The sequence below is a fragment of the Anser anser genome (assembly GCF_964211835.1).
Source record: "Anser anser genome assembly, chromosome: 2".
NCBI classification, from domain to species: domain Eukaryota; kingdom Metazoa; phylum Chordata; class Aves; order Anseriformes; family Anatidae; genus Anser; species Anser anser.
Window position 1 is genome coordinate 34956228 of NC_139721.1, and position 25988 is coordinate 34982215.

General features: G+C 39.5%; 1 protein-coding gene across 8 annotated transcripts in view; it reads left to right on the forward strand.

Annotated features, from left to right (window-relative positions):
* Window positions 1-25988, forward strand: part of NCOA2 (nuclear receptor coactivator 2) — a 198610-nt gene that overhangs the window by 51550 nt on the left and 121072 nt on the right. For 4 of the 8 annotated variants that reach the window (XM_083824146.1, XM_083824144.1, XM_083824150.1 and 1 more), the window contains exon 3: window positions 20254-20458. The exons of 3 other annotated variants lie outside the window; for them this stretch is intronic. The gene's annotated coding sequence lies outside the window, so the exon portion shown is untranslated. Of the gene's footprint in view, window positions 1-19926; window positions 20055-20253; window positions 20459-25988 lie in introns of those variants that run through there. One more of the 8 variants, XM_083824147.1, reaches the window with a different exon arrangement.

A 25988-nucleotide genomic window follows, 5' to 3' on the forward strand; every position in this document is an offset into this window, starting at 1 on the left:
ATGGATTTAATATATCTTCAAAACCAAATAAAATTATTTTGGGGGACTTCAGTGATGCTGGCCTTTATAATTTAAGTAAACTAAGCAGTTCTGTAGCTGTGCTAATTTAAGGATAGCTGTGATTAACATGTGCTGCAAAAAAACTGAAGTAGTCCCCAGTTTTGTCTCTTTCTGCTTCTCATTTGAAGATTTTTTTTTTCTTTGTGTTGTGGTTGGGATCTTCCTGTTTCCATTCCTTTCACTTTCCATTCCAAAATAATGAAGATAATGGTGAAGGAAGCAAACTTTCTTCTCCAAAAGACAGCTAGGTGGAAATGAGCCAAGGATCAAGTTAAGGCACCCCTTCAGAAAATCACTGCGAACATCTTAGAGTACAGTTTCCAGTGTACAGACATCTGATCCAGCTTATAAATATATAGCAAAGAAGAAAAACTGTATGTATGCAAACACTGATAATTTTTTTGTTAGAAAAATAAACCATATATATTCCACATAAATCCAACCTCTCTCTCGATGAGATTGTTTTTTCTTTTTTAGATTGTTGGTTGATACCCTTATCTCTCTTCTATGTGGGGAAACTGCCACAGTTAGAAAAAAACATGACCATTAAAATATTTGTCTCATTCTTAATTCCTGAGTGAGAGAAGATTTGAAGATTCACCCCTCAACGGAAGGGAAACAAAAGGCATGTGCTAAAGAGGGGCAATGCTGCAAATCCTGTCACCTGGAGGCAGTGGCACCCACCAGCAATGCATGCAGCTGTGGTGTGGATTTTGAGTGTCCTTTTAATTGAGGATTCTTTGTAATGTACCAACCATAGGTAGGAAATCTGAGGGGCCTGCTATCCAGGGGCAGTAGGCTACTTGAGATCATGTCAGCCCTTTAATGTGTGACTGAATCTCTAATCCAAAGGGAAATGAATAATTTTGTGTGAAAAACATGAGTGAAAAATGTATATTTTAACCTCAAAATCTATGCGGAGGGACATTCACTTCCATAAGTAAATTTTTCCCCTTGCTTGGGGAAAAACCCACCTGTAGGCTGAACGCTACTGCTCAAAACAAACTAAACAAGCAAAACTCCCACCACCTTACTTTGCAGACTTAAAGCCAGAAAACTGAACCAGAGCTGGACATATTGAGGACATCTGAGTTTGCCAGAAACACTGTCATCAACTGTGCTGTTGAAACAGATTTAAATTTCCCCTCACAGCTGTCTGAAAATCAGAGTATAAAATCAAGATTTGCTGTGTTGCAACTGCCTCACCTTTAGAAGAGATGGGTTAGTTGGCTCTCCCAGAGCTGAGGAAGATGAGGAGAGAGATGGTCATGGAAGACCTCAAGCTGAGGATTATATCTTAAGTCTTGCTCTAGCAGTACCCAAACTTCGAAAGCTCTAAATGTAGATGTTGAAGACGTTTTGCACCATACGCTGAAAAAAAAGACAAGACAAATGACGACAGAGCATAAAACTTTAAAATTAAAAATACCTCCCCCCAAAACATCAAATAAATTAATAAATAAAAACAAGTTTCAAGATGATTGTCTGATTTTGTTTAAAAAAATAAAAAATACCTAAAGATAGATGCACATAAATTTGTGTATTTCACACTGCAGAAAACACTTAAAAGCCATGTGATTTGTGAAATCTTTTTTTTAAAAAAAAAAAAAAAGCCATCACTCTGCAAATGAAAAATGGTAGTTTAAAAATGTTCAATATTATGAAGGGGACAAAGGCAGTTTGAGTGTAACAAAGAAATGAGGGAGGAGGAAAAAGAAGGCAAATCTATGATCTGAAGCTGGTGCTTGTAGGAAGTAACAAAAAAAAGCAAAGGAAACCCAAGGAGAAAACAGTAACTTTGCATGTAAGAATGTGGAAAATGACAAATTTATCTCTTGTATTTTGTTTAAAAAAAAAAAGCAACAACACAAAAAGCCTCTATTGTGGTGATAAGAGATGATTATGTGATTATGAAACACTTTCCAGTACTAGCTCAGGAGTCTGTGAAAGAGCAGAGTATTTAGACATACTAGGTAAATCAGCGAACTCCTGTCCAGTAACTTCTTGGATTATCTGCAGAGCTCTCTGTACTGATAATATTCATTATTATTTTCTTTCCTCAATAACTTGTTGCATGTGGAAAATTAAGATTTACTTGGAAGAAGTTCCAGACTTAACAGCCTGACGCCAGTCTTGGATAAGACTGACTCAGGACTTGATTAACCAAGAATTAAAAGAGGTCAATATAATTAACGCTAGCCAACATAACTTATTTGACAAGATCAGCTCTGATTTTTATCTGGGGAAACGATTAGTAGTTTTCATGCAAATATACTAAGATACAATACGTTCCAGAAACAGAGCTCAGATAAAGTTTAAATAATTGAGTGCTGAGATTGCTGTACAGCTCCTTCCTCTCCTCATCAGTACTGAGTGAGCATGGTACGGTGTTCTAGCTCTTACAGTCTTTAAAAATATTTTTTGTTTTGTTTTAGCCCAGAAATATTGGGAAACAAAACAGAGATAGTCCTGGGAGCAAAGAGTAGGAGTCAGGATTTTTTTCTCCTGAGAAGAATTCCCTAACTCTAGGCTTGAAAAACAATGTTGGCTGTCACATTTTGCCCATGTTTCTTCCAGTCATTCTGAACAATGAAATACATATAAAAAGAGAGCAGATGATGAGAATTTGGATACTGCGGAGACTTAAGTTATATAATTAGATCTGTGACTGCCATTTATCCTGGATAAATTTGTAGATGGTCTGTGGTCCATACGTTCTGACTTGGTGTTGCACAGAGCTGTAAGAAGTTGGAATAGGGCATAATCAAAATGCTCTATACCCACTTACACTAATTATGGCTAATAAGCTGTAAATGGGGAATCACTGAGTAACTATTTCCGTGGAAAACTGCAAGTGACTGATTTGATCTTATGCCCTTTGATATTTACGATATGAAATAGAACCTCATACATGAAAAAAGTCTGCAAATGTTACAAAAGTTTGTGAAATGATGAGCAGTGAAGAGAGCAAGCAGCTGCTTCAGAACCATATGGACCACTTGGCAGGTGGTAGCAAGATGACAAAATGCATTTGAATGCAATTAAATGTGGAGTCCTGCATCCAGAAACAAAGGTGGCTGTTGGAAGGATGATGGTGAATAATCAGCTGAGTCCAGGAGTTGCTGATATAATCGTGGCAAAAAGGACCAATACAAATGTGGCTGGGCAAATGGAAAACAGAGCAAAGATATATACAAGTAGTCAGGATGTTATAATTTCTGTGGTAAGCTAATTATTTTGTTTGCTGCTGGCACCCATAAGTGGGGTTAAATTATAAGTGCTCCAAGTCCAATCTTTTGATTAAAGAATCAGAAAACAGCTGAAGAGCCTGGGTCTTGGGTCCCTTCAGAAAGACGAGGTTGAGGCTCGGAGAGATGACCTTTGCCTGCCGCTGTGCTCCTACACAAAGAACTGTTCTGTGGTAGCGGGTCTGTAAGTTAAGCAAACAAATCTATAAGCAGATTCAGGGGCAGGAAGACTAGATAAATTTAATTCAAAACTAAAGGTGCAAGTTTTTTTCAGTAAGGATAACAACAGCAGAACATTGCATTGCCATATATGGGGTGAATTTCACGGTGAGTTTTAATCAAGATCAGATGTCTGTCCCTACAGAAGAGCATTATTTCAAGTATTAATTCAAATATTAATTTAGCTTTGTGGCCTGTAATACATGAAAAGTAAGGTTATGTGATCACAGTGGATCTTGTGGTTTACTAATCTGTGCTCCCTGATGTGATCAGGTGCTTACTGTACGTGTTGATAGTCTTGTTTTAAGGGAACCCAAAAGGGAAGGTGGAAATATTCATCGTATGAAGCTCAGTTTCCCAGCATGATAAACATCTGTCTCTTCATAGGAGACTTGAATTAATTTATTATTTTTAGTTCACAGGCATCTTGGAGTAGGGTGGTGTTATTTACACATTACAATTGTAAACAAATATGATGCCAACGAACCAAACTTAGAGTTGCCTTTGCAGTGTGTTTCACATTTACTTGAATAGTTTTTCATCAAATGTTCATTCTTCCAAAATGGATGCTTTATTCTTTCACATTTCATTTACTTCAGTCATAACTCTCTCTCTCTCTCTCATTTATATTGAAATAAAATTTTGACTATAGTCATATATAAATACATAGAAACTTCTTTTTATATAAAATACTTAAATTATATAAACATATATAAATAAAACTCAATACATCATGTAAATAAAATTCAATACATGAACATTCATAACCTGTAAAGCTGACAGTCTACATAAAAGGGGCAGAGTTGGAGAAAGTAATATTTTTAAACAGGGTGTTAATATAATATCTGTAACTTATGTTGACAGGATTCAATATGAATAAGAAATTTGATTTGCAGTTGCATCCATCTTTACCAGTTTTTCATGGTAGGCATCTACCTAGAACTGAATTAATAAATACTTATTCAGTGTTTTTCAATCAAAAATGTCTAGCTGTTTTTGTGGGTGAGACTGCTTAAAACTTTATTGTGTCCTTTCTCAACAGTTCTGTAGAATGTGTATTTTGGAATGAGAATTTAGATTTTTTGGAGAAAAGGATATATTTCATAATGCATTTTCATCTGTCCCAATGAAAAAAACATCAATATTTTGGGCAGGGCGTCAGCTTTAAAATACTGTGATTTCAGTAGAGGAAACATCAGATGTTGTCCTTATTGTGTACACTTGTACTTTGCTCAGCATCTTTTGCAAAACAAATGCATTATCTGTATAGACTCGCTCAGCCCCGTTTATTTTACTTTTCTTATCGCAATGGCGTCGTGGTGCTTGGCTTGGGGGGGTCCGGTGGATGGTGTAGGGCAGAGCAGGGTGAGGGCAATATTAGGAGAAGGTGGTGTGTCCGGCAGACCATGCGGGAGGCACTGCTCGCTGTGCTGAAGAGGAAACAGGAGGGCGCATCATTTCAGAAACCTGTTTATTCAGAAATGAGAATAAAGATTAGAGACTCGCTATTTTTCTTCTCTTCGTAATATCTGTGAAAGTAAGCTAAATTCGATGACTTGCTTGCTGGCTTGCTTGCTGTTGCTGGTCCTGTGAGCTCGAAGCACTGGAGACTGCGTAGTTCAGTTCCATGCCTATGTATACATCAGACGACAGACCTTGGCTGGGTCCCTGCATACAATTTAACTACAGTTTTATTTAGCACATATGATGGACCTGTTCTTCATAGGAGTGCTGTTGGATTGCTGCCTTAGTGGTAGGAAAAAATGGATGGTGAGAGTAGAAGAGCTGCCTCTTGACTGGGGCAGCCAGAAAGCGCTGAGTTCTGCGCTGGGCTCCGCCGCCCGTTTGCTGCGTGATGCTCATGTGTCACTTAGCTTTTTAGGAGGTCGTCACGAAATCTGTGCCTTGCTTGCCTCTCTCAGCTTTGGGCTGATTTGCAAAAATGCTGAGTGCTCAGTCTTCTCAAGGAGAAGCTGTACTTTGACTCAGGAGATGATGTGCTTTGAATATTTAAATACATGTATTTCCTAAGTACTCTGGAAAATAAGGGCCTAAGTTTCCATAATAACCACCTATATTTATATGCTGCCTGTTGCTCATGCTAGAAGCAGGCATAATGCTGACCCTAAACGCTAATGATGCTGTAAGTGAATCACGTCGACTTACTGATGAACTTTGTAGAATATTCTCTCAGGAAAATAATTCTTGCCACCGAACAGCTCTGAAACTTGCAAGAAATGATGCATGGAGTCGTGCAATAGGCAGTGGAAGTAAGACAAAATACTGAATATAGTGAATATTGTAGTGAAGTATAGAGGGCAGCACAGTTGGAAAATGGCATGTGTGTGGTTAAATGTTGTGTTATAATTCATCTGTGTGAGGAGATTGATTTGCTCAGGCAAGCTAAGTTAGGCGCTAACTCAAGAGATTGATTTTCTATTCCTGTGCTCTATTTGTTTGTGGGTTTTCTTTTTTCTTTCTTTTTTTTTTTTGGGGGGGGGGGGGGCAGGGCAGCTATCAACACGGACGCTGAGTGAATGAGATAAACCTTGTTTTCACGTGAAATGAGTTTTTGTTGGTATTAAGGGATCCTTTCGTACCTTTTTTTTTTTTCTCTTGTCCTTTTTCCTTTTGTGGTTTTATAACTTTGTTGAATACTGAAAAGATTTATATGGATAGGAAGGAAGCAGTGCCTCTTCAAGATACAAAGGTACTAGCAGAAAGAAGTAGCCCTGGGATCACTTAATTCCACTTGCTTTCTGCAGATGGTTTTAATGGCTTTAGTCTCCTGCAGATACTCAGTTGCACTCACGCCAAATTAACTATTATCTTGTAACTAGCTATAAATACTGAGGAATAAAACAACTCTGAAGAATGCTAATTTATGGTTGGAACTCCAGATCTTCTCTTGTAAATATTAAATGTTTCGTTTCACTCCCCTGTTAGTATCAGTTCACTGCCTTAAGCATTTTGTTGGCTCTTTGGGGTAAGGGAACCCAAAACACATTGCCTGAAACAAAGGGGGTCGGGACATGACTACGACTCTTAGGGGTATTGCAAATTCAAGTACAGATCTTGTCGGTACTCAAAATTGTATGTAACGGGGGATTTTATTCTGTCTGTCTGGGTGATTGGTGCACACATTGTACATGTGGCGTGAATGCTCATACTTTTAAAATTTGTTGTTGTTATTGTTCATACTTTGGGAGAAATACTATAAGCTCAGAAAGAAAACTGTTGCTTTGGAATGGAAATGAAATTTAAGATATACACAGAGTCATACAGTTTGATTAAAAGCTGATGTACCTCTTCCTTCCCCCTCTAATAAACAATAAAAAAACTTTATTAGCTGTAGTACTTGCAGACAAACAGAAGTGAGTTATCAGATCATCTCAGCTCTATTGGTGTGTATGTTACAGAAAGGAAACGAGTTTGATACAGATACAGTAGGATATTTTTGTGTTTCTCCATGAGAAGGAAAGCTCTGTAATCGCAGAAATCAAGCTGTACACATAGTAAATTAAAATTTATAGAATATCCAAACATTTAAATAAGTAAACCAGCAAAGTATTAACCAATGTCATTTTGGATAATGTTTTCTTTTTATTTTTTTAGTGTGTGTTTTTCTTCTGTTGGTGGTTTTTGTGTGGTTTTGTTTTTTTTTTTTGGGGGGGGGGTTGGGTGTTAGTGTTATTTCTATTGGGTTATTACTCAAAAGAAGGCTTAATAACTCTGTGTTTTGCAGTGTGAGAAACAGGGCAAGTGCATTTTCCTTGAAACCAAAAAAACAGTTCCTTCTAATGATATAGAAGTCTGAAGTTAGAAAGCTAGGAGGTGATGAGGGAGTAAGCAACAACAGTGACAGGCTGGGAAAGGGAATATGCACACTGGCAGAAGTTCAGTTCTTTGAGTAGCTAACACTGTCATACATTGAGATCATATAATATAATTTTAATATTTAAATTTTGCTATTCCATTGTCAAAACACTCTATTAAAAACACCGTGTTGGTTTGACAAAATAATTTTGCTCAGAAGAACTTCAGTAAACAGGCAATTAACCAGCGGTATTGGCAGAGCTAGGCAATTTTTTGCATATATTATTGATAGTGACAGCCCAAAAAAGCCCAAGTAAACAGATGGGGACAGTTGATTTGAGATTAATTGATATATGGATACTTTCCTCTATGCAGAAAAATATGCCTCTTCTATCTTGAAAGCCTGTTTTTGAAGCATTTGCTTTGTTTGTAATTTTAGGTAGCATTATGTGATTTGATTCTAAATATATTAAGAGGTAGTGCTGAAAAAAAATACAGTTGTTAGGTTCCTGCCTAACAGAATGACAGTCAGGCAGCATCAGTATCCAGGAATGTGCCATGAGATACCAGTAGACTCTTTCTTGGTCTCAGCCCTTTCTTTTGGTAATGCTCCATGCCTCTGATCATGCGTTCTCTGAGCATCCTGCTGAATCTTTTGAGATGATTTACATAGACCTAGATGTGTTTATTTCTGTATTTTGAAAGAGAAATAGATAAAGGCTCACAAGAGCCTTTTCGGCACTGGTTGCAGATGCTTCTTGCAGGGAAAGTAGTATTGAGAAAACTCAGGGTCAGCTCTCCGGACCTTATTTGTTGATGTTGCTGCTGTCAAGTGAACTCTGTGCAGCCCTGCATTCTGGTTGTGAACTTGCTGCTGTTGCCTTTGCTACTTGAGCTTTCTCTTTCAGCTCCAAGTGGTTAGCACATATCTGAATAAGGACTCCAAGTTGCTGCTTTTCTAAGTGACAGATTTTGAGCAAGTACTTTTTCTCTCTTCTGAACTGGTTTAAAGACTGGTTTTAGAAACTGCATGTTGCTGCATCTCGGTCAGAATATAGCCTTCTCTTGGTCCAGGTCCATTGCCAACTTTAAAATTAAAATGAAAGTGGACATTTCTAGTCAGTTTAAATATCTTGTGGTTTTTTTAATGTTATATTTAAACATATATGTAATGACTGTTTAGTTTTGCCTCCCCTTTTTTCCTATTCCAAGGAAGCTCATATGGTCAGGTATTTAAAAATAACCCTCTGAGAAAAACTCCTAGAGCCCGATTTACTCACACAAAACCCCAGCTGAGATTGGGCTGATGTTAAAACATGAAAAGCGTTTTGTTGCCACTTCCTCCTCTCCCGGATCTGGCCTGCAAAGCTGCATTGATGCCTTTTAGTGGTTCGCTGCCTTGTCAGCCAACCTGGGGCTCCTTAACACAGCCTGCTTTTCCCAAGCCGAGCATGATAAGTCGACTGTCTTTGCTTGTTTGGTTGTTTGTAGCACCCTAAGCTTTCAAATAACTCCTCTTCTGCCTCCCGTCTGGGAAGCTGCTCTGCAGCAGCCTTTCCTCTGTGTGGTAACAGCCAAATTGTAGGCAAGGGCACAGAGTCTTTCCCTCCAGATCCCTACCTGCTCCTTCTTCATGGAAATGAACAGTCTTCTTAGGATTTTAATATATAGGGGCTGTATTTCTTACACATTTTGTATTTAGAATGCTTAAGTTAGCACTTTAATTATGATTTTAGAATAATTTGCCATCTTTTGGGGCAGTGGGTTGCATTAAGGTTGTTTCTCATTGATACAGAGCTGGGGTGTGTGGGTGCCTTGCAGGATGGTGCTTGGGCAGGATTCATTCTTGGGTTTAGTTACTGTGATAGTCTTGTATTTGCATACAGATTTCCTTTGTTTTTTCCATGAATCTGCTCTGACTAATCCTTTGGCCTGTATTTCATTAAAAGTGTTGACTACACAATGATAGTTTTGGTAACAGATGAAACAAAACTTTTCCTTTTTTTCCTTGCATGTAGAGAATAAGTACAGGATGACTCTTTTTATTTGATAATTGAGAATGTGCCTGACTTTGTTAGGAAAGCCATAGTCTAAGAATACAATTTGCTAGTCTTTTTATAAATTAATGCCAGTATGGTGTATCAGTTCTCACTCCCACTTATCCTCTTATCCCACCCCCTTCCCTTCCCCCTGCTCCCTTCCTATTTTTAGAGGCAACACGAAGCTGTTTTGCTTCAAGCAAGGGACAAAGATTAGGAGAGTTTTAATGTTTTGCAGCAGATTTCTAAAAAGTACCTGAGCCACAGATGTATATTCCACTCCCCAAATGACAGTAAATTGTTTCTGTGTTGTATTTGGGAATGCTGATTTTGTTTACTTAAAAAAATAAATAAATTACTCCTTACCTCAAAGCTCTGAGCAAATAGTGGCTGAAGGTTGAATTCTGGCGAATCTGTGTGTGAGGAGCACAGATTCTCTCCTCCTCCATATGAGCACTGGTGTTGTGTAACGTTTCCTGTGCTCTTGTGCAAATAAAACTCAGTTCAGAGTCTTCGTGTTCCTGTGATCTGCAAACGGCATGGCAAGGAGAGGAGCCTTAAAGAGACCTGTTTATGTGGTGGTGGTAAAAGTCACACGTGCTTTCAGGAGCCCTGAAGACCCTGCAGATTTTATTAAACTTTAAAGAAAGCATGTGTGTTTGTGTGTGTATCTGTACTGATAAATCCATATAATTTGCACAAAAGGGTGGTGGTAAGAATGCTTAGGCTTACTTTTGTGTCAGATGCAGGTTTGCAGCACTGCAGAGCCCTGGTTCTGAATGAGGAGCTGGGCTTTCAGCTTGTGCAAAGCATGCTGAATGCTTAATAACAATTGCTTGGTTTAACAGAAAAATAGTTGTTTACAATATTTAATAATGTGGGAAACATTTCTGATTTAGTTTGCAGTTCTTTTATCTTAAAGAATGAACAGAATTCATTGCTAAACAAAAAATGGGACAATTCAAGCACTTTTTTATCAGTATGGACAGACAGAGAAAACTTATAATGGAAATAATATATTTTTAAACAATTATTCCATTCAGTTTTAAAGTCTGAGATTAAAAAGTATTGTGGGTGCTGTTACTCATAACTTCAGCTATAGAAAATGTACATTAATATACTGTGATACTGGGTGTATTTACTGGAAATTGAAGTTTAATATTTTCCCCTGGATTTAATATGTCGTGTGCTTGATTCAATGTGATAAGTACCATTTTAACAGGGCAGCACATCAGCTCATCAAAGCCATCTAGGAATCTATCCTCATTCTAGTTAAAAGCAAGTCACTTGTTCCATTCTGGAAGTTTTTTTTTTTCTTTTTTCTTTCCTTTTTTTTTTTCCCCTTTCTTCCTGAAAGCCCCATCCTTCTATAAATAAATAAATAAATAGTCATCTTTCTATCTGAGGTTGCCATCAGTGCTCATTCAGCTTAAGGCCTTGCCCTGTCTGTCCCCATGACAATTTCTGCATGCCCTGCAATCACGAGTGAGGTGGTGAAACCGGCACGTTAAGTATCATAGCTGCATACGGTGTGGCTTGGAGCAGTCAGTGTTATTAAAGTCTTAATAGTTATCCAGGATGCTCATCTGCTATTGTATGAGGTCTCATTTTATGACTTTATGCAAAACTCATCCAGCAAAACATGAATGAAATCTTAGGATTTTAATGTAATTTGGCAGTTCCATTAGTTGTGTTTTTTTTTTCTCTTTCTTTTTTTCTTTTGTGTTGAATTGTCAGTTCAGTTTTTTGCGCTCTTTTATAGAGTTGCAGTAACACTCGTTGGAAGACACCAAAGGTTCATCTTCTGTTAAGTTGATACTGATAACAGGTTGTAAAAACTGTGGAATCTCTCTGTGCATGGCTGAATGAATTTGGGCTTTTACAAAGCAGGTTTGACACCCGGCCAGTTTTGGTCTCTGTAGACCTAATAAATGAAAGAGATTTTTCCACTGCCCTCACAGAAAACAAAAAAGCAGCTTACTGAATTGGCTGTTCACTGCCAGTTGAGGAAAAAAGTTGTCATTTTCTTGCCCCATCTAAAGAAATCACTACTAATTAGTAGAAAGCACTAAAACAATGCCATATGCTTTTCATCTTGTATTTGAAAGCTTTTTATTATTATTTTCTTTTTTAATGTACGGTTGTGATAAGAACTTTTGTAAACTAACTTTTGTTAAATCTCAGCAATCAGATTGCATGTGAGACTCAGACAGCTCTCAAGCGTACAGGGATTGTGACAGAAAAGTCCCTTTCCAAATTAAGCTGTTGGTTTGCAAACTGTTTCTGACATCTCCCTCTGTGAAAGCAAAGTAGACCTTTTCTTTTTAAATTCAGAATAAACCCATAATTGGTTTATAGGGCCTTGCACTCCAGTTGATGGCATTTCTGTCCGTCTGTACTGCAGAAGGAAGAAATGGGGGAAAGAAGGAGCCCCTTGCATCTGGTGAGCAGGCCCAGCTCCATAATTGTCTGCAGATCAAAGAGCCATTTGATGGTAGCCGTTAACACCTTCCAGCAGAATCTCCCCAGCTCGCTTTCTGCCCATCCTCCTAGCATGGCTGGCGCTCTGAAAGACCTGAATAGGCTGGGAATGAGGATTTGAGGTGCCTGGGAAGTGAGGTGAAAGGCGAGGTAGAAGGAATGTGACACAGGAATCCCTGGTGTCATCAAATGGTGATGTACAAAACCTCTTTTTTTTTTTTTTTTTTTTTTTTTTTTGCGTGGAATGGCAGACTGATGGTACTGCTGACATGCAAGAGGGGAAAAATAGAAAGTGAGGCTTGCCAGCTGGTCAGTTATTTAAAAAAACATATACGTAATATGCATCCAAAAATGCTTGGTGTGCGTGCCGAGATGCCCTGGCATGAGCAGGGGTACAAGTCATTTCAAAGGGACGGCCCAGATGTGGTGCAAAAGCCAGGAGCACGCACGGCCACGGCCAGACCTGTACACAGGCATTTCGACACATCCCGCCGTGGAGTGGCTACTCATAAAACTGGAAAATTCAGTTGTCTCATCCACAGTCATTAAGACAACAGTAAAAACTGGCCTGCCTGGTTAGAAACCAGTCAGGTAGCAAACATATAAAAGGCCCTTAGCTTCCAAAAAAGTGGATGAAGGGAGGAGTCATGCTCATGTGAGTCAAGGGAGTTGATGAGGTGGGTAAATAGTCTGTGAAATGGACCAGGACGGAAACATGGGAAACATGGCGTGGGCTCTCCAAAGAGGTGCGATGAGTGTGACTGAATGTCATAGACAAGTGTGAAGCTCTCTGTAGCTGCTTTAATTTATTAGTCCAAATTTCTTCGCACTCTACCTTGCCTGAGAACATGAATTAACTTGGTGAAAGCTATGGCCTGCACTGAGCTGTGGCTATGGCAGCTTTTCCATTTGCTTCCACTTGCACTTAGGGAACACTAGAAATGAAGTATTTTCTCTCTTGTGATAGATGCAGCGTGTTCCATTTGTGTTCCACAGGAGCAAAAGCAGTTTCCCCATTTCTTTTGGGTGTCTGCAGAAAGATCCTGGAACCAAAAAAGAAAATTAGTCCTAACATTCAGTCATAAAATTGAAGCTGTTTTGGTTTTTAGGAGAATTGAATAGCTTTTTTTCTTTTGGCAGATTATTTTTTTAACCTGCCTTAGAAAGTACGTGTATATAAATATATATGTTTTATGGTTTTATGTACACATGCATGTATATCTCTACATGCATATGCATAACATCTGCTCCCTGTTTTTTAGTATACTGAATAGAATTATCTCATTTTACATTTTTATTTTAATGTTATACATTCATTTTTGCTCAGAAATTCATGGGATTAATATGTAATAATTGTTTGTTTCTGTGCTGTAGCTGCCACTGGAGGTAGGCATTAAAATAATTTCAGATTTGGGGACATTATGTGGTAAAGTAACATTTTTTGTTGTTTGATTGGTTGGTTTTTTGTTTGTTTTCTTTTTGTCTTTGTTTAATAAATCTAGGTTCCATAGTAAGTTGCGGGTGAGTTGGTTTAAAGAAGAAAAAAAAAAAAGACTCTTGGAAACAAATCAAAAAAATAATAGAAACCAGGCAGCTCGATTTGAACCAAAATACTTAGTGTTGTTGTTTTTTCCTCTTTGCTGAAGGACTTACAAAAAACTTCCATAACTGCTGCACTGCCCAGTTTGAGTTGTATGAAGTACGTGGTGGCCATGGGGTCCGTACCGACTAGAGATGAGAGAGGTGCCTGAGACACCACAGGTTCAGGATGGGGCTCGCTCTGGCCACTGGCTGAATGGGGGGCTTTCTTTGTTCCTTCCACAAGGACCCATGCCAAACAAGTTCCATCACTAGGTCATTCCCTAAGTTTTGGGGATGTTAATACTAAGCTGTTACTACTCGGTTTTCTCACTGGCTATTGGTATAACCCAGTGAAATGTAGGCATTTATAATTACGGTGTAAGATACGGTTCTGCCCGACTACCTATAGTCTATACTCCGTCTCTATTGACCATGGATTGCGGCTTAGAAATTGCTGTTTTGGGGTATTCAGAGATTCTTCGGTCCCCGTAGGAGAGACAGGAGACACAATATGCAGAGGAAGAGGTGTTCAGTTTGGGGAGGTTGTCTACCTTAGACATGCACTCACCTGGCAGCACACATACCTGATTTCTAGTCCTTGGGCTAGTAAGTCTTAATTTATGTATGCAGAAAGGAGAAGCATCAAGAGGTGAGGGAGGGTTTGGTATGGTACTCTAAACTGACCTAAAGTGGTAGGGGAAAAAAATGGCTGCTTCTAGAAATGAACGCCCTTTCCCTTCTCCCCATCTTATTCTCCACAGTCTTATCCAGGTTGTCATGTCGGGCCCCATCCCACGGGCTGCAAAACCTCTCTCAACCCTTGGTGAAGTGATTCAATTTGCTAATCTACAGAAAACATGATTAGTTTTCTGCCAGGTTAGTGAGCTGAATACGTTTACTAAAGGAAGCATTTTGATCCACCATAATTTTTAAGGTGGTGTTTTGGGGTATTCTCATCAGAGGAAGGATTTGTGGGTTTAAGTAAGAGACCTCAAAAAGATTACTAGATTTTGCAAATGTAGCCCAGGAGGTAGTGGAGAAAATATTTAAACAGAGCTGTCAAGGTCTGAAGCAACAAAAACCACAACTGCTCACTTTGTTAGAAGATACTTTCTGCTTCTACTCATATCTTTCAGGCTCAAAACTTACAATTTCTGGAGCTCAGCACACTATAGCAAGATGGTGTAAAAACTGACATTTCAATTGCAAAGTCTCACAAATTAGGCACAAATATTGTAATAGAGTGTAATGAGCAGTTTCATTAAGAAACCTATACGTGACGTGCATTTTTGTATGGTTAGGAGCAATAAAACTTCACGGTTCTCCTTTTTTATTTTTTAATTCTCTGTCCTTTGGAGAACTTTCTTGTGTCTTTTTCAGTTTCTGGAAGATACCTAGGTGAAAACTAAAGCATAGTTTAACAATTATAGTAAGTCCCTATATCAGTAAAAGGCATGACAAAAATAAATGGTCACAGAGCATTCTTGTTGCAAGACACTGTAATAAGGGGAGAACTTTAAAAGGTTTGCTTTGGTACAGTACTGCCAAATATATGCCAGGAGTCATCTTCACTCTGAGAGATATTGTAAGAGCCAGTAAATATTACAGGTGTGTTTGCACCTGTTCTAAGCACTTTCTGTTGAGTTTTCTACGCAAGATATACTTGTATCTGTGCTGTTACTCAGTCTTGTTAGTATGACTCTGATTTAATTTTAAAAATGTTAAATCACACATAAGTATATAACTTAAATTTGTCACAGATCTGAAACTCAAATGCATTCTTTTGGAAACTTAACAGGCTATAAGTAAATTTATTGTAGTTGATACCATATGGATAACATACTACTATATAACCTTTACTATTTGCTCTGTAGACATTTTTGGCACTGTAATTCATGGCGTAAGAAAAACAAATCGTCTTGTAGAGTACATAAAGTGAGGTGAGCTTAATTAAATATTGGTCTAAAAGAAGCATTTATGAAATGATGACCAACTAACACCCTTAGCCAGCAAGAGCAGTGCCTGCAATTGCTGTAAATCCTAAGAAAATCAATGGGGGATATAAGTTGATGTCCATAAAGCAATGATACTTTGTCTCATTTTGCACCCTATGTTTCCCTAGATGCTTGGTAAGGAATGGAAGAGGCGAGTGACATTAGAAATATTTAACTGAAGCTAAATTCCCTCAAACTCACCGTGATGGTGCATGGGACGCAGTTAGCAGCAGAGGGTTGGTGGTGTGGGTGCTTCCTGTGTCAGATGTGGCTTGCAAGACGCTTGCTTCCTCTCATATGACGCTGAGCCATGAAATTATGGACAGTGTGCCACATCAGTAGGAAGCTGTAGCTGCTGTTATTAGTATTGGTGACTTATGTTTCTTCAGATATTATTAATATTATTATTAAACTAATATGAGCCAAGTCAATAAAATCAATGGTATACAGGTATAAGGTTGCTATTCCATTTTAATCTACTCTTCAGTGTGAGAACAAGCTGCGAGCAGCTGCACACACCGTATTGTGGAGTAGCAACCTTAATTTGGGAGCCTGCTTATTTGCATAGGAGCCATAATGTTTTATACTGAACTTACAGTGTCATGTCATTTGAACAGATTGAAAGAAAATTTGAACTATAGCATACGTTTCGATCAATGCATGAAGCAGTTTCTGTGCTGATGCTAATGCAGCAGTATTTATTTAGGATATGACAATTTTCGTTTGTCAATTTGTTTTAGATACTTCTTGAAATTAAAAGGGAAAATAGGATTTGTGGATTTGGGGTGAATGAAAGTTCTAGCACTGTAGGAAACTGTGTTTCTTAAGATTTGAAGAACAGCTTTCCTAAACAAACTTAACATAATTCATTCTGCCACATGGAGAGTAATCGCTCATCAAATGATGCCAGTAAGTTGATCATAACAAATACACTATTTGCATTGCAATGTGGCTTTTGTGGTAATTGGTAAGAGAGAACTGATGACGGTTTTCAGGAAATAACTTGTACTTTAAAAATGCTGAAAGAGAAGAAAATGAAAAAAGTAAAAAAAAAAAGAAAAAGGAAAAAAAAGTCTTACCTTAAAATGAATGAATGGTCTTGGATGAATCTTGGCTCTGGGGCAAGCTGTTCACTACTATACTCCAGCCAGCTGGCTAAGGAAGATCAGTCTTCTTGATGATTAGTTCACTGCACTGAGCCTCACCTTTTTCTTGACGTATATAGCCAAGTGTTTATATATTCACAAATCTTATATAAATACCTGCAGTTCTAGAGCCTTTTCAAGCATTTCCTTTATCAGTGTTTTATGATTTGTTTTACATTAAAGCTTTCCTACTTGATTTAGTGTTTTAGCCCATAAATATTGATTTCAATGACAAAATAATTAGGTTGGTTTATGTTAAACAAACAGATACCATTTTTTGGGGGTCTGCTGGATTTCAGAGGAGTGTTTAGGAACACTCTATAGTGGTCTGTAGGATCTAAGTCAGCTTTGATTGCTTACAGCAGAGAGACAACTACCAGTGCCTGATACTTCTAATCAGTTGAGCAGGGTTGTATGAATGGAAGTGCTTTCTTTTCCTTTCTCTTCAGTAAAAAAGTCCTTTACTGACAAGCAATATGTTCTTCTGCTTAATGAAACAGTGCACAAAATTCTGATTTCTTTTCTAGGAAGAAATTTATGTAGTTTCCATGATTGTACATTAAAGCACTGCAATTTAATTCAACCTAATTATATTTTTCATCTTAACTATAACCAGTGATCAGATAATTATTTTGTCCTTTAAAGAAAAACCTAGCTATTATGGATGCTCGATAGCCAGTTGCATTACTTAAATTAAATTTAAGATATAATAAAAGTATTTATTAATCATTTATCCAAATGAAAACAAGAGTTTAATGCTTCATTATGATTTTACACACTGATGTTTAATGCATGTAGGTCACTCTTTTTTTTTCCTTTCTTTCTTTTTTTTTTTTTTTCCCAGAGTTAGTAAGTGCTTTTTGAAAATTAGGTACATCAGATGTCTCTAGACTAAATACAGTCTCACAGGAATAGTCAGTCATTCCTTGGAAATAATTATTTCTTATTGAAAAATAACTGTTGTGGTGCATTTAGTCTGTGCTATAATTTGCATGCAGCTGTGAACATGTGACACTGTTTCTCTGTTTTCTTGTTCTGCTCTTCTGGATCATGTTTATACAGACGTATTTACAAGAACCATCATGAAAATGTTGTCTTGTTTGCTCATAAGAGCTCAGTAAAAAAAAAAAAATCCGTAAATTGGATTTCACTGTAAAAGAAATGTGTTGTCCATTTTGAGGTTTTTCCCTTTCTGTATTTTACTTAACCATACATGTAATGACATTGGGTTCTGTATATTTTTTCCTCCCATGTTGACATAAATAGCTGCTAAATAGAGAAAAGGAAAGAAAAAGTTACCCCAAGTTCCGTACAAGGTTGTTTCCCCTCCAGGCAGGGGCAGATGATCACAAGCAATAGCACTGTAAAAAGTTGCCCTTCCACATCTGAGACTTTGCAACTGATACCTGCCTGCTGTGATTTAGTGCAAACGGGAAGCAAAATGGGTTGGCTTAAATTATCTTTATTAGGTCTGTGTGCCCCTCCTTGTGATTTGAGCTACCCCATTTTATGTCAGGTCCTTGTGGCCTAGAAGTGTTTGATGTGCACTTATGGCTTTTCGGCTGAGCATTGGTAACTCTGGGATAGAAATGGTCACGGCTGAGAAACACTGGCTTGGTTGCGTGTGGCTGCCTGTCTGTACTGCGTTTGCACATTGCTTGTAGGCACGCAACAGGACTGGTGGTGGACAAGTGAGGCTTCCGTGGTCTTCTCCCAGGCACTGCCCGAGCTCAGCAGCTCGTTTGCAGCTTGACCACTGCTCTCAGGTTTTCATATTTGTGCAGCTCTTGTTTTAGTGAGCTGAATGACTTGTGCTACTAAGGGCTGAAAGGGAAAGGCCAGGAATTGCAATAAGGAAAGCTGCCTGATATTGTCAGGGTTTAGTTATTTATTTATTAGAACTTTGCAAAACATTAGCTTTTGGGGTTGAAATGTTTGAAGCTGGGTAGCTGCCTCTAACTTAATTTCTTTTTCATTTTTTTTTCTACCAAAATTATTTACCTGTTTATAAGAATGCATGGAAAAGTAGCTATTTCTTATGTATTATCCCTAAAAAAATAACCTTTTTGTTTTGCAAATGCTCACGTCCCTCCCTTTGAAGCAGAAACTAGAAATTACATGGTAGTGCAGAAAGTGCTGGTGATAGGCTTTGGGGGAAGAAGAGTGGCTTATGAGTCACATCTTTGCCTTTGTCAGCACTGTGAGAATCTCAGATCTAACCAAACTGTAAGCTTTTAAAGAAATCACAGTTCTCTCGTGCCGTCTTGAGCACATTAGAGCTGTATGGCTGCAATTGACAGCGTTTTCCTTCTTGCTGAGCAAATTTGCACATCTTCTAATGCTGCACGGATTGCACGTGTCCCATCACTAAGAACGGGCTAAAATACACCTGGGCAAGCTTCTCAGCAGGTGGTAATGAATGCCACTGGCCATTGTAACTGAGAGCAGAAAATCCTGCTTCTCTTATTCCCAATTATTTCTCCCCAGGCAGCTTCAGAAGAGAAACTGCTTGATTTGGAGACATGAAAACTCAGCCAGGGGGTAGAAGATTGACAAAATTGGGATAAGGGAGAGCAAGCTGTGCATGCTGGGCAGGGAGGATGGAAGCTGAGCAGAGGCTAGGCTGGAGGACAAACCAGCTACCTGATACGGCAGTGCCTGAGAGCCAGGAGTGGAGCCACGCTGTGGTCCCAGCCCCCAGATAACCCCCTCAGTGAACAGGGAGACAGGCTCAGGGTGCGAGGGCCCTGTCTTTCCCTTATCCTTGCTCTGTCTTCCCCCAGGGAGGCTCTCCTATGCCACTGTGGTCCCCCGTAGTGTTTTTGTGGGCAGCAGGTTAGGAACTAGGACTAAAAGGGCTAAATCTGGGCTGAAAGAAAGAAAGAGACTGTTGAAGGGGAGTGGGACATAATAAGACACAGGGTCACAAGAACTGATGAGCAGAGGGACTGAGAAACCGAATCCAGGAGGCAGCGGGAGTCCTGATGAAGAAGTGTGTGATGGGGTGGAAAAGAGAGCTGTGGGCAAGGGTACGAGTCAGTGTGACTGTCTGTCAGAGTGGAGGAGGGACAAAGCATGGGGAGGCAGGGGCAGAGCATGGCACTGCCAGCCAGCACTGGAAATGACAGAGCGAGGAGGGGTGAAAAGCAGTAGGGAGTGGGGGGTTTGAAGAGACCCAGACCCTGACGGTAGGACTGAAGAACGGCTGGGACTTGAATCAACACGGGCCAAAGGATGTAGCTTGAGGAAAGCAGGCAGAGGAGCTCTGGAAAGGCCTTTTCTGTAAAAATCTTGGAATAACCGTAAATACTTTTGGTTCCAGTAGAAGCTCCTTGGGAATATGCTGACCACCACCTACTGCTAGTCCCCAGAGGGAAGATTGCTTTGCCGGTGCTAACCATTGCTCATTTACTCCTTTACCACAAGAGCTGCACGGTACACATAAAGATTGCAACTCCTCTGCTAGCTCGTGTAGGTACCCATGTGCCACCCTTGCACTGACAATTTCTGCTGTCTCAATTTGGTTTTGCCAGAAGTGGTGTACGTAGTGTCCAAGTCAAAATATGCCACAAGTGAGCGTGTCTTTGCAAAGCTCCTTAGTTTGGCCCCTTGCAAGCGTTACAACTGAATGTTACTTACCCGTGTGCTGACATACTGTTTTTTTCCACAGGACCCCTGCCTCATTACGTGCGCAGGATGGACCTGCTCTGGGAATGAACCTGCTGCATGCGGTGGCGAAGGCAGTTCTCCGTAGTAGCCCTGCCTCGGTGACAGCAGAAGCTGGGACTCGCGCGGCGGGCAGGGGCTGTGCTGATGCTCTGCGCAGCTGCACGCTGCCCTGGGGAACGGGACTCTCTTCCTGGCTGTGATGCTAGGTAAGTTGCTTAATCCGGCCTTTTCTCCTGCCTTTGTGCGTCTGGCTTTCTTGCGGGTGACTTGAGATCTTCGGATCTGATCTGGAAAAGTGCTGAGCACTGATAGCTGCGAGTGAGGCAGCGGGGGCTGAGGTTCAAAAATGCTATATAAAGCACACTGTAATGCTAAGTACTGCAAAAAAATGAGGTCTGAGTTGTGCCAAGCTGGAGACAAAGTTGTCTTCAGAGTTGGGGAATCGTTTTGACCTTAAAGCTGTCTCTGCTCTGGTTAGGAAGTTAGGACTAACAGAATTCTAAGTTAGGAGTGACGGAGTAACAGAGGGAGTAACCATTATGTTTGTCGAGTGCCTGGCTGCGCCGTTGAATTCACAAAGAAATTACTTGTTCCATCTTCTGAAAAAAGTTTGAATAGCACGCAGTAAATACGGAATCAGTCTGTAAGGCAAATACCAAGAGGAAAACAGATCGCTGTTTTGATTCGCGGTACTTCTGTACACTGAGCAAAAAGCAGAGATGCTGTGGGAATTGGGTGACACGACTGCGGTGTGTACCATGCCACATAAGCAAACAAAGGCAAAGCTCAGGTTTCTCTGAAACATACTTCTGACATTTCCTCCTGTCAGTGCTTGCCTTTACAGTTGGATTTTAGTCTGGATGTTCATATCATGTAGTATGATTTGGGGTGTAAGAAGCAGGGCATTTTTTGATGCTGTCAGCTCCGATAATGTGTGTGCACAAAACTGAAATGACAAGTAAATTCATCGTTCATCCCAGGCACATGCCTCTTGTGCCTGGTTATTGTATCAGGTACAAAGTACACAGTGTTTGTAATACCCACTATCAGAATGGCTTGAGGTCAGAATTTCAGCTGCATTTCTTCAGCCTCAGGATTTGTGTTTTCCCTGTGTGATGTCCATAGCCAGCTACAATAGTGTTGTAATCACTAGATAGCAGTGAATTTTTGGCCAAGGCATGGTTAGGCTAAATATTGTTTTAACTTAGCTAACCTGAATGCAAAATATCTAACGTTAGATCAGATTTTATGAATTAACCAAGAGCGTGTCTTTGGTGCCTGGAAACATAGTGAGCGTGCTTGCCAGATAAGCTGTTACTCTCTATTGCAGAAGAGGGAGACAGTAAAAGCCATGAAGCTTTAATAGTAGCTAAATATTATATTAAATACACAGAGTTAGAATGTGCATTCCCCTTCTAGCCTGCTCATGGGGGATCCACTGCATCTGGCTCTGTGGAAGGCTGCAGCAATGCTTCAGGCACAGAGCAGGATTTCCAAGTGCTGCTTTCTAAGAAAACCTGAGATATTTTTGTCTGACTGCTGCCCTGCAGTGCGAGCGTCTCTGTAAATCCCAGCACTTAAAACATAAACAAAAAAAAAAGGAGGGGGAGAGGTTGAAGCGATCCGCGTTTTATGAGCAGAAGCTGAAAATGAAATTACTTGCCTTACCTAGAGCATTGGGAATGATGTTGCAATTAGACTGATGCAACAGCGCCTATTACAAAACGCTCACCCAGCGCACGGCGGCTGCTGGAGAAAGGCAGGGGGCCGGAGCAGCAGGGGAGCCGCGGGGCACTGCGCTGGCACGGCTGCGCAGGGAGGATTATCGGCTAACCCGGAGAGAGGAATGCCAAGCAAAATAAAAACTGTACCGTTCCTGTGTGTGCCATGAAACGGGGCGGGAGGGGGGAGTTGTGTTATCAATGCGCCTACTTTATTTCAGCGACACGTCTCGGCCGGCATGGAAAATGTTCTCTGTTAGGTGGAAGAAATAATGGGGATGGAAGCTGATTTTGAGCTAATATATTTTGAAAGCTGCTAATAACAGTGGAATTTTATTCATGGCTCTTTATTTCTACAATAGAAAAGTAAAAATTCCTTTGGGTTAACTGAAACATCTGTTGAACAAATTGGTTCAGTTTCATGAGTCTGTTCCTAATTCTGAGAAGTAGATGGTGCCTTATAAAGGTGGTAGAGGCTGGGGTTTAGTGGCCGTATCCTTTCATTTTTTTATTATTATTAAAGTAGGTCATTTTGAAATGTTATGCTTTCATGAATATAGTAATACCACAGTTAGTATTTCTAGTATTTCAAGTTTTACCGTTGTTTTAATGAGTTTTCTTCACTTTTGTTTTTATTCAACATTACTAATACTCTTTATAAGACCACGGATTTCTAGCTTTTTATCAAGTTCTTAGAAATGAAGTAATTGAGCTATTAAAAAAACACTAAATTTCCGATTGTTTCCTTGTTTCTGTAGTTTTTTCTGCTCTGTTTTGCTTACAGAGAAAGTTTGCGTGTTAACAGTATTTTAGTTGCTCCTGCTGCTGTTTTGTCATTTGTATTAATTTTTTGAATGTGACTTTACATTTGTAGGAAGAAATGACAAATCAGTTTATGACCTCATGTGATAGAAGTGAGAGCATCTTAACTGTCAAAGAGCTGACATCCTATGAATTAATAAAAGAGGAAAAAGGGAACATTTTAATACAGTTTCTAAGATTCTGTTCATATGCATCAGAAATGCATTAATTTAATCTCATGCACATGCACACATCTTAAAATAGTTTATATTTCTCAGGTATGTTTCCTCCCAATGTAATCATTGAAAGGAAATCACAAGTATAATGTTAGTATGCAAACAAAATTAAATTGTTTGTGCTTTACTGTTAAATATAAAAAACCAGTGCAAGTTCTTTTTGGGTAGTAATGCTTTGACCCCTTTTTTGTTCAGGATTTAAAGGGAAAAGCTGAACTTGGAATTTAGACAATGAATATACATTTTCTTTGTGGTGCATACATGACATAGAAGATACAAGACTGGCATTAAACACAAACATTCAATGTGATTGTAAGCTGTTAGAGTCAGCTGCATGGTCTGGGTACTTGACTGTTCGGAGTAGCTCAGTGTATAGGTAATAAAGAATGCGAACTGAAACTGCTAGTACTTTCTAATTTTACTTCAATGGATAATTTCTTTTTTATTATTATTATGGCTATTTTTTGAAGATTTAATATATGTTAAATATACTGTAATTTGGTTGCCATCTCTAAAGTAGAAGGTAATGCAAGTATAAATAAGAGGTACAGCAGTCTGCCATACCATTAATGTTGTGTTGTGCTTTGTTTTTTTCTTCTTTTTCGTGAGAGATTGCTAAATTGAGAAGGAATGGAGAAGTATAGCTGAGATTTGTGAAGGTGCATTTGAGTATTGGCAGTGCAAGGAACTGCCCTACTGATAAGATGTTCCAAACTCCCCTCGTGTTAGCTTTGTCCTTGGTGCAGCTTGCTGTAGTTTCAGATGACATGCATGAAATGAAGCGAGGGGGAAGTTTTGTGGCTGAAGTCCTGTGCCAAGTCTTTTTGAAGTTGTTTGCAGCAGCTGTGCTGTAGCTAAAGAAAGTCTTTCTTTGCCTCCATCATAACATCTGCATAATCTTTAACAGCAGAATTGTTCCACTATGATGTATCGTTTAGCTAATCTGGGCTGCTTTCATGAAGTCTTTTTTTTTTCTTCTTCTTCTTTTTTTCCGTATTAGAAATCCTCACAGTCTTTTGGGGGATAAGATTGTGAAGCTCTGGACATGAGTTCTTCGATGTAGAAACAGTAAATTCTAGTCCAAAAAAAAAAAAAAAGTAAGAAGGTTTAAAAAAAAAATTATTTGAGGCATTGAGTTTGAGTCTTTAGCTCAGTGAAGCTCTTAGGGTAACTGGGGACCTTAGACTGCACCCTGAGAACTGGATTTGTCTATGTCCTCCCTTGTTTGGAGGGTAGAGGCTCAACACAGGGCCAGTTCCTGTGAGGGTGTCACTGCTGTGGTGTCATTGCAGCTAATCTTGGTCTAATGGCTTCCCAAAGAGTGGTTTGCAGCCTTCCAGCTGAGGTATTGCCCCATCTCCCTCATGCCAGTGCTGCTGCCACCACAGCTCGTGAGTGAGTTGGCTCAGGGACCTGAAATAGCGGTCAGCTAACCACATGTTTGGTTGGGTTAGCTGGCTGGCTCTTCAGCTCCTTGAACTTGCTAACCGTGGGGCTGGACCAGTGTCTGTGCTGAAGATGGCTTGGGAGAAAGGGCGGTGGGACCAGGCTCTTGGTGGCGAATGGGCTTGCGGGCCCTTTCGAAACCATGCCTGCAACTGAGGCAGGAAGAAGGCGACCGCGAGAAGTGTTTTCAAAGAAGTGCACGAGTTAAACCTTTCACCATGTTTACTTTGAAAGTTAAGTAAAGAGAATTTATTACATCAGGTGTAATAGAATTTGAAGTTTTAGCTTCAGTGTTTCTTTTGGTTGGAGTTTTTTTTGCATAAGAACTTCTCAATTGAACCTTTATTTAATCTTCTTCTAGTCTGAGATGTAGAGGTCTGCAATAGTTCACTCTCTGTTAGCACTGCAAAACTTCAGTTACAGGATTGGATCCAATGGTCAGATGTAACGGGCTGTGATCTTGGACAGCAAAGCATTTAAAGGTAATAGAAATGCTGGCTCTTCTCCGTATTAAGGCTTTTGGTGACCTACACTGTAAATACATTTGTGGAAGATGCTTGAATCTCAAGCTTTATGTCAGGAAATAAACCTGAAGCAATATAATGTAAACTAAATTCCCCTCCGTAACCTCCCTCCCCCCCTTTTTTTTGTAACTAAAGATTATCATCACAGTTTATCATCAGGAATTTATCAATATGCATTTGATTTTTAATTGATCTCTCTATAGATGCCTTCCCACTATAATCTGTTAGGAAAATACTTGTCAATGGAAAAGCAGAATGCTGATTTATCTAACTGCATTCATTGCAGACGTTTGGTTTGTGAGATCCATTTAAATAACTGGAGTAAAAGGAAAGACATAGGAAACATCCTGTTGCTTATTAGGGTTATTAAATGGTGTTTTCAAAATTATCTTCGGGTGAAATAATGATTTTTTTTATGATTATTTATGCTGTAAGGACTGTGTTATTCCACATGCTCAGTGTTTATAAAACTGAACATATCCTTGCCACGATTAAGAATGAATGCTGTACCGTTCAGAATAACAAAGCTGCTATTACAAATTACTTGAGATATTCCACATTGAGTGGAAAAAGGTAGGTCTGCCAGTGGGTGTAAATCAGAGCGCAGGCTGCGTGCTTGGTGGAAGGCAAAGTGCCCGAGAGGGACTGTGACCACGTCACCGGGAACTGAGCATGCCCTGGGTGACAGCTGGGCGTTTCGGGCTCACACGTGGACAGCATATGTGCTTCCTGACGCCCAAGGAATATGCTTAGGTCCTGGAAATAGAGATGCTTGACAGCAGCAGTCCAATATATGCATTTTAATCTACCCATTTAAAAATAGGAAACTAAGATCTTAAGACCGGTCTTCAAAAGTGCACACATTTGCTACGTTCCGGTTCCAGAAACGTTACCATGAGCTAAGTAATAGTAGTGGAGTACTCGTTTCAAAAACAGGAAGTGCCCACATTATATAAATTGCATAGTTTCAGCTGTCATAAATGTGGTTTCAATGCAGTTGCCGGAGTA